The sequence below is a fragment of the Pelobates fuscus genome, chromosome 7 (assembly GCF_036172605.1).
Source record: "Pelobates fuscus isolate aPelFus1 chromosome 7, aPelFus1.pri, whole genome shotgun sequence".
NCBI lineage: Eukaryota > Metazoa > Chordata > Amphibia > Anura > Pelobatidae > Pelobates > Pelobates fuscus.
In genome coordinates, this window is record NC_086323.1 from 95,737,474 (window position 1) to 95,755,436 (window position 17,963).

The 17,963-nt window shown below is 42.9% G+C and overlaps 1 protein-coding gene across 1 annotated transcript in view; it reads right to left on the reverse strand.

Moving 5' to 3' along the window:
* Positions 1-11,792, reverse strand: part of IP6K2 (inositol hexakisphosphate kinase 2) — a 30,764-nt gene extending 18,972 nt beyond the window's left edge. Inside the window, exon 1 of the mRNA XM_063426220.1 lies at positions 11,721-11,792. The gene's annotated coding sequence lies outside the window, so the exon portion shown is untranslated. The remainder of the gene's footprint in view (positions 1-11,720) is intronic.
* Between the last annotated feature and the right edge of the window lie 6,171 nt (positions 11,793-17,963).

Sequence of the window (17,963 nt, forward strand, 5' to 3'; positions counted from 1 at the left end):
CCAAATAAAACCTCTAAAAATAGTACTTAGTACCTGTTGGGATATACTGCACCATTATTGGCTTTTTATTTTTTTTTAATATGTATTTCACGAATATCCCATGTCCGTACGTTACTGAGGAATACTTCCCCTGACAAGATTGTGATTTACTTCTTATACAAGGTTTTATTTGGACTTGTTTTGCTGCATTTATCAGGCATAGACTCTATTGGACTCTTGATTATTATTCATTATCCATATTTCAAACTCTTTTTGTTTTTTTATCTTATAAGTATTTTCTCTTATATAGTGTCTTGTATATGTGCTTGTATAGTTTATAATCCGGTTTATTTATTTATTTTTATTTATTTCACCTGTGGCGCCGCCTCCCCCTTCACCTTTTTTAGTTTTGTCTACTCTATAGGGCCTGTGAGCGAGCCCTATTTTTCAGGTGTGCTGCCTTATATTTATCTTTGTAAGATCTAGTATATTAGCGCTGATCCTTTATACATATTTTTGCACAATTCAAGTGCCTATGTACCTTTCTGCTTACTTTTGCAAAGACCCCTGATAGTGACTGCTTCTTGGTGTGCAGTGGCCCTATGGATGCAGCCGAGGTGAGATATACTTGCCTACTAAAAAGCCTACAGGGACAGACAGACACCAGAACAACTATATTAGGCTGTAGTTCTGGCGACTATAGTTTACCTTTAAATCTATAACATATAGTAATATAGGCTCCTGGCTCAAAATTGTTAAAGGGACATTATAGTCACCAGAACAACTACAGCTTAATGTAGTTGTTCTGGTGAGTATAATTCCTCCCTTCAGGTATTTTCATGCAAACACTGCCATTTCAGAGAAAAGGCAGTGTTTACATTGCTCCGAGGGGCACCTCCAAGTGGCCACTCCTTAGATAAGAAGCCTTGCCATACAGCACCCCCACGCTCTGCATGGAGACGCTGAAATTTCCTCAGAGATGCATTGATTCAATGCATCTCTATGAGGGGGTCCTGATTGGGGAGGTCCCTAATCAGGACCTCCTCATAGAGATGCACCTATAGGAAAGCATTGGATTGGCTAAAAATCTGCCATTTTGATGATGTCACAAAGGGGGCGGAGCCCGCGCCAATAAGGTGAGTTTTAAACTTTTATTGGGGGGCTAAGCCACCTAAATGTTGGGCTTAGCACTACAGGGTCAGGAATATACGTTTGTGTTCCTGACCCTATAATGATCCTTTAACCCCTTAAGGACACATGACGTGTGACATGGCATGATTCCCTTTTATTCTAGAAGTTTGGTCCTTAAGGGGTTAAAGCCAAACAAAGATTATCAATGTTAAAGGGATACTTTAAGTGCCAGAAATACAAGTTCCCCCATGTGAATAAAGGGTTAAAAACCCTGAATTTACTTACCTTACCCCAGCGCTGATATCCCTCGGCACTGGGTCGCGGCTCCGCCTCCTACACCGCCCTGTGACGAGTGGGCACGAATGCGCATTTGCAGCAAATGCTGAGCGCTCATTACACTCCCCATAGAAAAGCATTGAATCAAGGCTTTCCTATGGGGAAAAATCATGCAGAGCGGGAGGACGTCAAACGTCATACCGGATTAAAGGTCCGTTTGGATGCAGGAAGCAGATTCAGTGCTGCAATGTAAACATTGCAGTTTATCTGGAACTGCAATGTGTAACAATACAGCATTAAGCGAATAGGGACACTACACCCAGACCACTTCAATTAGGTGAGTGGTCTGGGTGGCTATAGTGTCTCTTTAATGATATTTGAAATGAAGTGGAAGCATGAAGGATTGCAATCTATGTCAGTAATTGAGTGGGGACAGTCTAGACCGTTCTTGATGTAGACATTGGTAAAGTGCTAGAGACAATGATTTGACATGGTGGATTGCATGACACAGCTGGGTCTAGAGATAGCATATGGCTGGGATGTAAGGGGGGATGCCAAGAGGAGACAAGTACAAGTAGGAAAAATTCTGGTAACATATGTGATGTGTCATGGGAAGTCACAAAAGAGAATCAAAGAGGACAAGCAATTTAAAAGGCTAGAGGGAGAGATTTACACAGCACTTGGTAAAAATGCTTTTGCTGGAATATTAACACTGCAGGCTTTGTAATGTGAACACTGCCTTTTCAGACAAAAGGCAGCATTTGTACTGCTCTCTAGGGACACCTCTTGTGGCCACTCCTCAGACAGCCACTAGAGATGCTTCCTGAATCTGTGCAGCACTGGCGTTCAGCGTCTTTATGCTCTCCCCATGGAGACGCTGAACATTTCCCACAGGGATGCACTGATGAGGAGATGGCTCCGCCCCCACCTCCTTGGCTGAGACAATCAGAATTCCTATGGGAAAGCATTGTGATTGGCTAAATTATAATTCTGTCAGCCAAAGAGGTGGATCAGTGGCAGGGCCAGAAGCGAGGAGCCCTGCGTGGTGCTGGAAAAAAGTGAGCGCAACACCTTTCTAACAAGTGGTACCGGGGGCAAACCACCTAAATGGTGGTTTTAGAACTATATAGTGTCAGGAATACACGTTTGTGTTCCTGACACTATAGTACTCCTTTAATATAAATATATATTTAGAATGCACAGGAGAATATTTTTGTGAAAAGCGCAGAACAATATTATATTATCCAGAAGTCTCTTTGGTTGCATTCTATCAGAGATATTTAGAGGAACACTATAGTGTCAGGAACACAAACATGTATATAGTGCTAAACCCACCATTTAGGTGACATGCCCCCCCCCCACTCAGTTCCCTTAAAATCAATTAAAACTCACCTGATTTCCAGCGCTGCGTGGTTCCGCAACGCCACCCTTGGTAACATCATCAGAATTGCAGATTTTCAGCCAATCCAATGGCTAAAATCAGCAAGGGGACGGGGCCAAATGTCGTTTTGGCCAATTAGCACCTCCTCATAGAGATGCATTGAATCAATGCATCTCTATAAGGAAAATTCAGCGTCCCCATGCAGAGCGTGGGGACGCTGAATGGCAGTGCTGCCTACTGTGCAGCATTGAGCCAGGAAGCACCTCCAGTGGCCATCTGAGCAGTGGCCACTTGGAGGTGTCCCTAGGAGCAATGTAAACACTGCCTTTTCTCTGAAAATGCAGTGTTTGCATGAAAATACCTGACGGTAAGGATTATACTCACCAGAACAACTACATTAAGCTGTAGTTGTTCTGGTGACTATAGTGCCCCTTTAAACTCTGAAATGTATTAAATTGAAATCCCAAAGAAAACATCTTTGCAAACATGGCTAATCTAGAGAAATTCACCAACTCCGTTATAGTCACGACTTGCTACCTTGGCTTGAATTTTCCATTCAAATTTTAATTTTCTACAATGCCTAGTGTAGTGGATAAACCTGAGCCACATGGATCATATATGAACTATGACAGCTCACAGGATATTCTCCGTCACGCTTAGAAGTTTGGAATGGACATACTAGTCAGTCAACATCAGTAGTGAAATCAAGACGGTGTCTACAGCTGACATAGGCTGTGAGAACTAATGACACAAACCCCCAAAAGCTGTGACTTCTCTCCAAATATAGATTCCACTTCTACATCACTGCATTTTACTTTCAATATCCCTGTTCAAAGAACATTTTTGGAGCTCCTGACACAGTGATCATTAACCTTGACATTCCAGATATTGAAAAACATTTCCCACAAGGTACCAGCAGACTAATCAACAAAGGAACATAATTCAGCAATACCAATTAGTTTCTTAGATTTACTTATCATGAGAACAATTATAGACAACTAGCTTATCAGAGGTATTTACCAAGGTAACTATCAAGGTTAATCAGTGAAATTTCAAGGTGAATTTCAAATTTCAAGGTAAAAGCGAACTGGAGACATTCACTTAGCCAGCTGTGCTTTAGGCTCAGCTACTCTGGCCTTAAAGGAACCCTATAGTGTTAGGAATACATGTTGGTATTCCTAACACTATAGTGCTGGATTAAATATGTAGGTGACCATCTCCTTCTCGGTGTAGATATAAGGTAGTTTACTTACCCTTTTCTTCATCGCCGCACCATTCTCGCCACAGCGGGCCCAGGCTATCAGTTTTAATGATCTCAGCCAATCCAATGCTTTCCCATTGTGCATGTGTGGAATAAAGCTGTCCCAACCAGCAACTTCTCATACAGATCCATTTAATTTTGTCTAAGTGACTGCCACTAGAGGGGTTACTAGACAGCAATGTAAACACTGCCTTTTCTCTGTCCTCCCCCCTTGGCCCCCACCCCTGAGCAGTGGGTGGGGGCCCTAATAAAACAATAAGGGGGGGACCTACTGTCCTCCCCCCTGGCCCCCACCCCTGAACGGTGGGTGGGGGCCCTAATAAAACAATAAGGGGGGGACCTACTGTCCTCCCCCCCGGCCCCCACCGTGGGGGCCCTAATAAAACAATAAGGGGGGGGGACCTACTGTCCTCCCCCCTGGCCCCCACCCCTGCGCGCCCTAATAAAACAATAAGGGGGGGACCTACTGTCCTCCCCCCCTGCTTGGTGGGTGGGGGCCCTAATAAAACAATAAGGGGAGGGACCTACAGTCCTCCCCCCTGCGCGGTGGGTGGGGGCCCTAAATTAAGCCCCGCCCCATCAAGGTGACTAGGGGTCCCAAGCCCCTAGTCACCCCCCCCACCCACCCAAAACATTCTATTCCCTACCTACCCCCCTCACACTAAAAATAGTGAGGGGGGAATAAAATAACTAACCTGTAAAAAAAAAAAATTAAACTTACCATTTGACGTCTTCTTTTTTCTAAATTCTTCTTTCCTCAGCCCCCAAAAAGGCCAAATAAAAATCCATCATACCCGTCGCACATCATACCCCAAAAAAAAAAAAAAATTAATCCATGTTCACCCATAGAGGGCACGCCGTACTGAGCTCCGCAGGGCGGGTCAAGGCTTATAAAGCCTTGCCCCGCCCTGCAATTAGGCTTAGAACACTCTGATTGGTTGGTTTAAGCCAATCAGAGTGCTCTGTGTCATTTTAGACAGCGTGGGAAAGTTCTTTGGAATTGACCCGCCCTGCGGAGCTCAGTACGCGGCATGCCCTCCATGGGTGAACATGGATTAATTTTTTTTGCGCTTTTTTTTTTTTTTTTTAAAGTGCGACGGGTATGATGGATTTTTATTTGGCCTTTTTGGGGGCTGAAGAAAGAAGAATTTAGAAAAAAGAAGACGTCAAATGGTAAGTTTAAATTTTTAGTGTCACTATTTTTAGTGTGAGGGGGGTAGGTAGGGGATAGAATGCTTTTTGGGGGGGGGGTTCATTTAGGGCCCCCACCCACCGCGCAGGGGTGGGGGTCAGGGGGAGGACAGTATGTCCCCCCCCTTATTGTTTTGTTAGGGCCCCCACCCACCGCGCAGGGGTGGGGGCTAGGGGGGAGGACAGTAGGTCCCCCCCCTTATTGTTTTATTAGGGCCCCCACCCACCGCGCAGGGGTGGGGGCCAGGGGGAGGACAGTAGGTCCCCCCCCTTATTGTTTTATTAGGGCCACCGCACAGGGGTGGGGGCCAGGGGGAGGACAGTAGGTCCCCCCCTTATTGTTTTATTAGGGCCACCGCACAGGGGTGGGGGCCAGGGGGAGGACAATAGGTCCCCCCCTTATTGTTTTATTAGGGCCACCGCACAGGGGTGGGGGCCAGGGGGGGCGAGGACAATAGGTCCCCCACCCCTTATTGTTTTATTAGGGCCCCCACCCACCGCGGGGCCAGGGGGGAGGGGGGAGGACAGTAGGTCCCCCCCATCTTTAACCCCCACACGGGGGGGGTGGGGGTTATTAGTTTTTTTGTGTTTTTTTTTACAGTGAGCAGCCACAGCTGCTCACTGCTTACTAGACATGCCCCTACTCGCGGTATAGCAAGTAGGGGCATATTATTTACTAATACTAAGTAATCTTTACTTAGTATTAGTAAATGTAGCTGAAGACCAATTTAGGTCTTTCAGCCTTTTAGTAGATAGCTCCCTGATACCGTGGGAATTAGGGAGTTATCTACTAAGCGGCTGCAAGATGCAGCCGCAGCAATGAATAGGATCGGAGTTTCATTCATTAGAATGAAATTCCGATACGAACAAAGTACCGAATTGCTTCCTAACACGAATGGAGAAACTCTTCTCATTCTGTTAGGATGCAATTCGTCAGTTTTGCCGGCGTTCTGTCTAAGTGACAGGACGTTCGGCAATACTGACAGGAAGCATTGTGGGAACAGGGAGGAAAGCTAGGGATCATGGGAAAATTGCTCTGACCAGCGGAAATGAAGCACACTTTGCTCCTCCGCTGGTCTGAGCGGAGAAATCCTCGATAAGACAAAGAGTCCCTACTTTGTCTTATGATTTTAAAGAAAACTAAAGAAGACAGGAAGAAAAGAATAACAGATCCTGAGAGAGGGGGAGAAGAGGAAGAGATTGAGGAAAGGTAAGTTCGGCATGACAGTGCCGCTTTAAATAAAGTGCTAGCAAATTAAATTCCCTATACTTTCGGCATTGGTATAAAAATTTTTTAAAATATTTTTATATATAGATATATATTATTTCGCTCTACGTGTATTTTGATATAAATATATATATATATATATATATATATATATATATATTAATATCACAATACAGTTAGAACGAAATAACATCTATATATTTAATTATTTATTTTAAATTATTTTGTTAAGTTTTTTTTATTTTTTTTTATTATATATAAATATATATATAACAATAATTATATATTTAATCAGTATCAGTCTACGTGTAATTTGAGATAGATATATATATATATATTAATAGTAAAAGTGCGTATATATATATATATATATATATATATATATATATATATACACACACTTACTATTAATATATATATATATATTAATAGTAAAAGTGTGTGTGTATATATATATATATATATATATACATACACACACACACACACACACACACACACACACACTTTTACTATTAATATATATCTATCTCAAATTACACGTAGACTGATACTATTATACATATACACACACACACACACTTAGATCATATATATATATATATAAATATATATATATATATATATAATCTAAGTATATAATTATTATTTCTTTGCACTGATTTAATTAATTTTATTTTATTTCCAGCCAGCAGGGGGACTGTCATTACAGTTAGTCCCCCTGCTGGCAATGCCTGAGCCAGCTAAGCCGGACATGTGATTGGGAGGTCCTCGCAATCACCTCACGCTCACATGGCTGGGGGGGCCCCCAGGACGTCGGATGTGCCGTGGGGGGCTCCCTGGGAGTCCCCCCAACCGCGATCGCCGGCGACCGGGTAAGTAAGAAAAGACCGGAGGGCGTACAATTACGCCCGGCGGCGTTTAGAGCCGCTCAAAATAGGGCGTAATTGTACGCCCTCCGGTCTTAAAGGGTTAACCCTGCAGTTGTAAACATAGTTTCATAGAAACTGCTATGTTTACACTGGGGTTATCCAGCCTCTAGTGGCTGTCTCACTGACAGCCGCTAGAGGAGCTTCCCACTATGAAATGCTTTCCTATGGCTGTTTGAATGCGCGCACGGCTCTTGCCGCACATGCAGAGCTGACGTCGGCAGAGGGAGGAGAGTTCCTCAGCACCAAGGGAGCCCGGCACTGAAGAAAGGTAAGTGGCTGAAGGGGTTTTAACCCCTTCAGCCCAGCTGGAGGGGGGGGACCTAATGACCCTATAGTGCCAGGAAAACGAGTTTGTTTTCCTGGCACTATAGTGGTCCTTTAATTTTGAGCCCTCATTCACTCTTAATTTTTCCATCAGACTGAAAACAACATCCTTGTACAAATATATTTTATTAGTTCCACAAGAAATTAAGGTCTCTTTTGGCTATCCCTGTTTTAGAGGTTATATAAAAAGGTTATTTAGAGTGCTTAGTGCAGAGGTTCCCAGTTACATAGTGTATCAACATCGCGGACTCCAGGAATTTTTTTTTTTTTTTTTTTTTTTTTTAATTGTGCCGTATGTATGTATGTATATATGTGTGTGAGAGTGAGAAAATATATATATATATATATATATATATATATATCAAGGTGTTTGTATGTGTGCATGAATCTTACACACAAATACATATATATACACACACACACACACACACACATTGACAAACACATATACTCTGACAGACACAAACTCCCTAAAAAACACACATACAATTTTTTATTATTTTTATTATTATTACTCCACCCAGCCTCCCTACCTTTGAGAGTGCTGGCATGTAGTCTATGTCCATGTGGTCCAGTGGGGCATGCCGGGGTGACCGGCGAGGGAGCAGTGATCTTCCTGCTCAGATCCCTCACGCGCCTCTTAGTGGCAGCGAGGGAGCAATGATCTCTCATCTCCATCGCCCGCACAGCAGTGATGCCGGAGCAACGTCATATTGTAGCTCCGCCATCATTGCTGTGCGGGCGAGGGAGATGAGAGATCATTGCTCCCTAGCTGCCCGTGGCCATTTTGTTTTTAGAAATTTTAGCGGAACCCTAGGGTTCCTCTGACCACAAATTGGGAATTGCTGGCTTAGTGTAATAGCAGAAGGCTGGCTGTGTCCTCTGCTGCTCTTCCCAAATAAAGCCAGTTTGAGGTAAGTTAAGCCCCACTCTAGAAATCAATTTGCCCAAAGGACAAGCTCATCCTGATATACATGACATATCACCCAGCACACTGTCTGTAGGGTCATCCAGCAGACAGCCTCAAAGGACATATAGTTTTGCCCTATTATCCATTAGCAAGGAGAAACTGAACACTCTGTGTGATCTAAGAAGGGCTGCCACAACATTGGGGACTGTTTCCCATAAAGGGCTGGTACCTGCATTATTTCAAATATTTAATAGAAGGTCAAGAAATCCAATGTGTGCACTCTGGCAGGAATATTCCAGATCCTTACTAGTTACTCTGCGTGGGAGCATTTCTCTAGGATGAATTTAACTCTGATCATTTGAATACCATGTGTTGCTTCAATGGTAGGCAGATAATTGAAAAGCATAGGAAAAAGAAAAAAAAAAAAATATATATATATATATATATATATACACACACACACACACACAAAAACATAAACCTCTCTCTTCATGTCTTTTATTATATGCATTACAGTGGTGTATGCAGTTTTTCTGCTTGTTATTAAACTCTGGATTATTGTCATTATTGCCATAGGAAAACTCATTTACAGTTGTGCTACAGTGCTTAAAATAAGATTCCCCAGAATACAAAACTTAAGCAATTTGGTTATATTTATATATTTAAAAAAAAAAAAAAAAAAACTATTGGGGGAGTGAGCATTTCAATCTTCTTATAGACTGCGCAGATTATGTACAGGAAGTTGCAGCTCTCCCACTTATTTTCAGCATGTGATAGATACCCTGAGCACTAAAGGACATGATTTGCACAGCTAAAATTCAATAATTATTTATACAGTTTCAACATGGTCCACAGTACATGGCACGGGGTATGGCATATAACATGTTTTCCCCCATAACTGGTGCATATGCTGTAAATAAAAAAAAAAAAAAAAAAAAAATATATATATATATATATATATATATATATATATATATATATATATATATATATATATATATATAATTTTTTATTTTTATTTTTTTAAATGACCAAAAACAAAAAATACAAATTATTTGGTGGTTATTGTTAATTGTGCTTCACTACCGGCTATATATTTACAAATCAATAACAATAGCCTTTTATGGAAGAAATTAAACATTAATAGAAAATAAATAAAAAACCTAACCTAAACAGGAGGCAGGATTAAATGGGATAGATTTTAAACAGATAATTTTTTTCTCATTTAATAAACTCTCCCTTTACAGAACCGGATTCATTGTTATAATCTAGCAGTGTGATGGAGGTCACCAGCGAAGCAGTACTTGCACTGCAAGGATGTTTCTTAACACAAAGTTACAATTTTCCCATTTAAAAGGGTATGTTTTATTTTTGTCAAGCCATTGGACCCTAGAAAATGGATCTGGCTTGTTAAATTGAGCAATGCTCGCCTGCCTTTCCAAGATTTATTTACAGATAGCATTAGCAAGGAATGACGACAGATCAATCTACCCAGAAAAGTACACAAATTGTCACAAAATGAAAAACACATTTGTTCAAACCCTAGGTCTTTATGTTCCTTCCTAGATATTTCATAAGAAAAAATAAATAAAATACATCTCAACCTACAATGGATAAAGAAAAATGGCCCTCATTCAAATTTCACGTCACAGTGCCAATAAAGACACTAAACATGTTAGCGTTGATCTTATGCTCCCCCTTACATGTCCCAGCTGTGATGTGAAATTTAAATAGAGACCATTTTTCCCTTATCCATGATAGAGGTATTTTTCCTTTATTTGGAGTAGACTCTTATCAAGCTATTCACCTATGTTGGAATGTTAGCTGTGCAGGACAGATCACCTGTGTCAAGCTGTCAGTGTTACATGACACAAAATGGTACATTAGCAATAGGATATTCATCATAAAATTAAACCAAGCTTGTCTGTCACTCCAGAAATTATTTAGGGGGTTATGATTCCAGGCAAAAGAGAAGGTTAGAACAGGTAATTCTTAAATATAATAATTTAATTAGGGCTTGGCACAGACTGGGATACACATGGCTGGCTACATGGATAGTACAGGCAGTTATCACCTAGGGCTGTGGACTTTTGCTCTATCATACATCACAGATCTGACACTAAAGGTAAGATGGAGCCAAGTGGCTATCTCAACCAATTTCCAAATATAGTAACCAAATAAATATTATGTAACCAGAACTGCACAGGCATCAAGAAAAGCATAACCCCCTTGTATAACAGCCTTCATTGATTATATAACCATTACATACAATAATATAACATTGCAAAACAGAACAGATGACAAATGAATGATTAATGATGTACTCACACAGAAATATATTATATATATACGGGGGTTGTTAGAATTGAATGGCAAAACCAAGCCAAATAAAATAGTCAAGTTGTGACTTTGCATTAATTGGAGAGTTTACCAGATCAGCTATTTTTGCCCGTTTTTTTCCCGCAAGGATTAAATTTGTGAAAATTAAGAATTTAGTGAACAGCCTTGCTATATTACTGCAGTTTAGCACATTTCCTCAAAACAGAAAAATGAATTAAATACATTGTGGCTGCATTCCATTTCACTTTTTTTTTTTTTAAATAAAGAAAATATAGCAAGTTTTTTTCCCTGTTAAAATGGTAACAAAAAATGAATAATAAAAAATAAACGACTAACACGAGGCAGATAATTACCTCTACCTAAAATGTATACAATGATCCATACCCCACAATAATAATAATAACATATATAATTTCTTACATGGGACCCTTGTTAAAATGTACCCCTGCCCCCAATCTAGGGCCCCACTAACACACATTACACTGACAGCAGCTGCCCACATGATGGTTTGATTGGTGCTATGAGGTAACTAGCAGTAATGGGGTTACAGACAGGTTGTGGGGGTCTATGAGGTCACTGTCAGAGCACACTGTTTGCTCCTGATAAGGTAGGCTGATAGGCAGGTGTTTCCCTATTGGGAGCTCTGGCTGAGAGGGCCGTATTTCTCACGGTTTCCCCTCCCGTATAATAAATAATAGTAATGTCATTGTAACACGAGGCAGCCGTATACAGACGGTAAATCGCCCAATTTATCGCCTTTCCTCTACCTGAGCTATGGGAGCTCCTTCCGGCTTCTCCGCAGCTTCCTCTCTATTGTCTCCGTGGAGTCAAAATGGCGGATGCCTACCACTGGCCTCACTCTGAAGACGTCTTCCGATTGGTCGAAGACTCGAGCCCGTTTCTGATTGGCCAGTGCGCCGGCTGTGTTGCTAAGGGACGGGTGGTAACCGGGGCAGATTGTGTCACACCACCGGCAGAGCGGGGGCGGGGGCGAGGGGCAAACTGCGCTATACCGGGGCAGGGGCAAACTGCGCTATAGAGGGGGAGGGGTGTATGTTTAAATTAGGATAATGGCTCCAACCGGCCGCATACTAATAATGGCTATCACTGATTGTATTAGATAATGGCTATCACTGATTGTATTAGATAATGGCTATCACTGATTGTATTAGATAATGGCTGTCACTACCTATACCCAGATAATGGCTATCACTGATTGTATTAGATAATGGCTATCACTACCTATACCCAGATAATGGCTATCACCAGTGGCGTACACACAATCCATGGAGCCCCGGTGCGAAACTGATCCATGGGGCCTTCGCTCCCCTCTCCGACAGACACACACATACACATACATACATAGAGACATAGACACAGACAGATATAAACACACACAAGACACATACATACACAGACAGACAGACACACATACATATAGACAGACACACACATATGCATAGACACACATACAAAGACACATATATACAAACAGGCACACTCACAGACACATACAGACAGACATAAATACAAACACACATATACAAAATATTTTAGCCACCCTCCTGTTTCCTACCTTTAAGGTGCAGGAGGGTGACATTCCCTGGGGTCCAGTGGTGGCTCAGGCTGGTGGGAGTCAGAGTTCCCTCTCTGACTCCCTCCTCTCCTTCTTCGCGCAGGCTTTGTGTATGCTGGGAGGAGTGACCGGGGCAGTCACTTCATCCCAGCAGTGATGTCATCACAGAGGGCCCGGTTGCGCTGTTAAAGCACCCAGCGCTGACCGGGCCCCCTGAAAATCCATCTCCATCAAGTGGCCCTAAAAGCACGGGCCACCCAATGGACCCCTTGAACGGCGGCCCCAGCGGTTTGCTGAGCGGGCCGGACCGCAAAACATGGCGGCTGGTACCTGGTCACAGGGGTCCGCAAGGCCGCCGGGCCCCCTGGAGTGACGGGCCGGTCACAGATGCGACCCCTATTTTTACGCCAGTGGCTATCACTGATTGTACTAGATAATGGCTATCACTACCTGCACCCAGATAATGGCTATCACTGATTGTATTAGATAATGGCTATCACTTCCTGCACCAAGATAATGGCTATCTGTGGCAAATCCAGCCACTCAGAGACTGTAAATTGTAGTTTAAACTGACTGGTGTAATTTTCCTGCTATATGTTATCTTTTGCAATGTTTGCGGCATTCGTGTGTTACAACACACGAATACCGCTAATGTTAAACCTACCTATCCACGAACAGGGAATTCCCGCACTGTTCGTGAGTTAAGCAAAGTACCGAATGGGAGACCACCCATAGACGGTTGTGTGTCTCCTATTAGGTACTTTGCAACATTGTATCGAAGTTTGTTGTGGGTGGCCGCCATTCGTGTACCGACCACGAGGCGGCGGCCATTTTTGTTCGCGGAAAGCCAGCGGGGTTTTGTCGTCGAGTGCCTGGAACTAAAATCGGCTACTCTGCAACACAAGCCCCGCTGGACTTCCAAGCCGTTCGGGAGTTTACCGTTTTCGGTATTTTCATTCCCTCCGTTTAAGTAATCGTTTACACGAATTGTCAATGATAAGGGAAACTGAACGGCGTTCGGTTAATTTTGCTGGGATCTGGGCGCAAGTTCACTTAACTGTGCGTCCAGGCCCCAGCTATGTAATAAAGGGTTAACAAGCTGTATAACATAAACATTGTGTGAGTTATGGATTCTAATATAAAAACTGTATTCCTCTATACCAAGGGATACTCCCATTAGCAATGCATTCTGGGATAAGTATCTCCTTGGTACAGCAATGTATGATGGGTAAAATATGTGTAAAACCAAGTCCCCCATGTAGTCCCCTACTAGACAAACCCTGCATTGGGACTTGGGAAACCCTGTACATCTGTAACCACATAAATACTGTGCCTGTAATTAAAAACCTCAGTTGACCTCCAAGCTATGTGTCATCTAGTTCTTGGGAGCACGGGATTGTAACTACGCTACCTGCATTTTGCCTGTTTTGGGATCTGCTTGTCCTGTCTACCAGCGGAGATACCGTGGATAATACTACTACTCCGCTACACTATCACTGATTGTACTAGATAATGGCTATCACTACCTGCACCCAGATAATGGCTATCACTGACAGTAATGCATAAGAGCTATCACTACCTGCACCCAGATAATGGCTATCACTGATTGTATTAGATAATGGCTATCACTTCCTGCACCAAGATAATGGCTATTACTGATTGTATTAGATCATGACTATCACTACCTGCACTCAGATAATGGCTATCACTTGTGGTACTAGATAATGGCTATCATTACCTGCACCCAGGTAATATCTCCTACCGCCTGCACCCCCACAAAAAGAGCCACATTTATCAAGACAACACAGTTGTTATTCTGGGTGCAAAGTCTTAAGAATTGAGAGACGGTCTGTTTGTTTCCATGGTGATTGCTCCTTGTATAGCAATCTGCCCCGGTATAGCACCTGTTTTACCTGGATAAAGCTTCCCAAAGGGCTATAGCTGCCAATACCCTGATAAGGGCTCATACCATAGAACCCAGATATGGACTCTTACCATAAGACATAGATTAGGACTCTTGCCATAGAACCAAAATAAGGATGCTTACCATAGAACCTATATATGAATTCTTACCACGTGCACACAGGTAAGGACTCTTACCACGTGCACACAGGTAAGGACTCTTACCACGTGCACACAGGTAAGGACTGTTACCCTAGACTGTTACCGTAGAACCCATGTGCTCTAATGACTCTTACTATCTGCACACAGATAAGGACACTTACTATCTGCACACAGATAATGACTCTTACCATAGAACCCAGATAAGGACTCTTACCACCTGAACACAGATAATTACTTACATTAAAAAAAATCAGATAAAGCCTCTTACTAACACAAATTGCATGCCAGTGCCAAGATAATGACTTTTACCACAGCCCCCACAGGCTTTGCTGCTTCTTACTAGCTTTTACCATCTACCCAGATAAGGGCCCTTACCACCTAAATAGAAATAAAGGTTCTTAACCCAGAAAGGGGCTCTTGCCACAGAAGCCAGATAAGGACTCTTACTAACTACACGCCAGCACCCAGAGTAGGGTTCATACTGCCAGTACCGAGATAAAGATTCTTACCACAGAACCCAGATAACCTACAAATACCTGAAGACTTACCACAGGTGATAGGTGATGTCACCTGGAAAGCAATATTGGATGTGCAAACATGATCTGCCATTGAAATAACAGAAAGATCATGTGATGATATATTTGTATATATATGGGTGTGTGTGAGCACAGTGCTATATTGCTGTGGAAGTTTGCTGATATTCCAGGGAGAGGAGATGTGGAAACAGACAGAGCAATTCTTTTTCCTTAGGTCCTGTAATATAAGACTGTCTGAATTATGACAGCAGCTGCAAATATCATAACCGCATGGGAATGTAAAACAGTCTTGGCCTGACTGGGACACCTAGCCAAAGCTTCAACTCTAACGGTAATTCTAAGAATCACTCCGTTAAATAGGGAGTTTACACCTCATGGGTACAGGCCAGGACAATGCACGGTAATGGTTACTATGGCTCATGCATTAGGCCACAAAATCTAATATGTATAGTTTGGAGCTCTTCTTGACAAACCCTGGGAAGATGTGATTTTAGAATTATATACCCTCATGGCATGGGGAATTTGGTTTTTAAAGATTTGGGATTGAAAATGAGCTATTATTGTTAAGGACATTTATTAAAGATAATTCATAGTTACATAGCTGAAAAGAGACTTGCGTCCATCAAGTTCAGCCTTCCTCACATATGTTTTTCAAATTATATTCTTTTAAAATACATGTTTGTTTGAAATGGATCACTTTTGAAAGTGTTACTCCATTTATAATAGCCATAGCCCCTTACCTGCGTCCTGCCAGGTGCCAAGCCAAAGTGAATGGAGACTAAATGATACACAGAGCTGGATTACCCATTAGGAGACCAAAACAGCCGCCTATGGCCTAGGCATAAACGCGGTCCTTGTGGGGAGCATTGTGATCTGTAACAATATCAAGTCCAGACCACTTTAAGACTGCCTTCACTTTGCCCCAGTGCTTCTCAAAGGTTCAGTGTCAGGATTACTAGTTGATCCAGCAGGTAGAATTGTGTCACACAGATGACCAATAGGTAACGTATTTCCGGGCCTTAGAATGATCAGACTTAATGTACCAAAGAATAGTCAGGATACTTGCCGAGGTCAGGATACAGAAAGCGACACAACGATAAGGGAAAGCCAGAAGTCAGGGATACCAGAATACAGGGAAGTCAAAATCAAAGCCAAAAGACCCGGCCTTAAAGGACCACTATAGTACCAGGAAAACATACTCGTTTTCCTGGCACTATAGTGCCCTGAGGGTGCCCCCACCCTCAGGGACCCCCTCCCGCCGGGCTCTGGAGAGAGGAAGGGGTTAAACTTACCTCTTTCTCCAGCGCCGGGCGGGGAGCTTTCCTCCTCCGCTCCTTCTTCCTTGCGACGTCATCGGCTGAATGCGCATGCGCGGCAGGAGCCGCGAGCGCATTCAGCCGGTCGCATAGGAAAGCATTTACAATGCTTTCCTATGGACGCTTGCGTGCTCTCACTGTGATTTTCACAGTGAGAAGCACGCAAGCGCCTCTAGCGGCTGTCAATGAGACTGCCGCTATGTTATGTTTATAAAAAAAAAGGGTTAATCCTAGAGGGACCTGGCACCCAGACCACCTCATTAAGCTGAAGTGGTCTGGGTGCCTAGAGTGGTCCTTTAAGTAGTTCCCGAGTCTGTGGGCCGCAGGTGCTGGCCCTCTTCATGGACTGGGGCATGAGGGCGGCCCTCCAACTTCCGCATCTCACCATCCTCCGGGGAACATCCCAAATGCACGGTACCCCCACACCCTGCTTGGGCATCGGCTGATCGAGGACTCAAGGGTCGGGGGGACCTACACATAGACGCTTCCAGCTGTGGGCCTCACTGCACATCGGCAACCCCACTCAGGCTGTACACACTGCCAGTCACAAGCCCAGACTATACTGGCTGTACCCTGTTGGCTGTACCCTGTTGGGCTAGGGGCCTCCATAAGTTACTTAATAGCCCATTACTGTCTACTGCTATGTAGGTCTCTCATAATGTAAAATAAGCCTGACGTTATTAGCATGCAATTACATAGCCATTGTGCCGTAGTAACTGGCCTCAGCTCAGCCTTACTATACCGTATAACCTGATAAGCCTATATCTCAGCCTGTTAACAGAATGTCTAAAGTGATAGATCCCTAAGTCCAAGCGAGCTGACCAGACTAGGTAGAGCCATAACAATTGTTGCAAGAGAACCCCTAGCACTGTACCTAGCAAAGAAACAGCCACACGGTGTGATATGCCAATCTAGAAAAGCTTTTTTCTCAGCTAGACATGGGCTCCTATCCTACCTCCAGTGCTCACTAATAACAACTACATATAGCATACCTTCTATTGCGATAAGCCTGTACAGTTAACTATGCCATAAGTACTAAGCGTAACAGTTCAGCATGTTCAAGTTTTACTAACCCATAAAAATGAGGCACCGTTATCTAGGAAATGTTATTTACAGCTGTGATTTCCCTAACATGTACCTAAAATTGCACATTTCCCTTCTCTCTCTTTCTGTATCCCAACTCAATTGCCTCAATAAAAGAAAGATTGAAATAAATAAATAAATAAATCAAAGTCAAAAACCAGAAAAAACTTGAATCAGGAACGCACTCTCGGACAACCACAAGGGAAATCACGACAGGGCACTGAGCAGGATGAGAACTGGGCCTAAATACCCCCCCTCTGGATCTGATAGGCTGTAATCGCCCTTTGACCCCAAAGGCAGTTACCAGGTTCCTTTTTGCATAATTGCTTCTCAGCACAAACCCTCCTGTGGATTTGATTGCTGCTCGGCACAACTTTTCCTGTCAGGACAGTAATGTTGCTCAGAAATTTTTTCCTGTCAGAACAGTGAATGTCA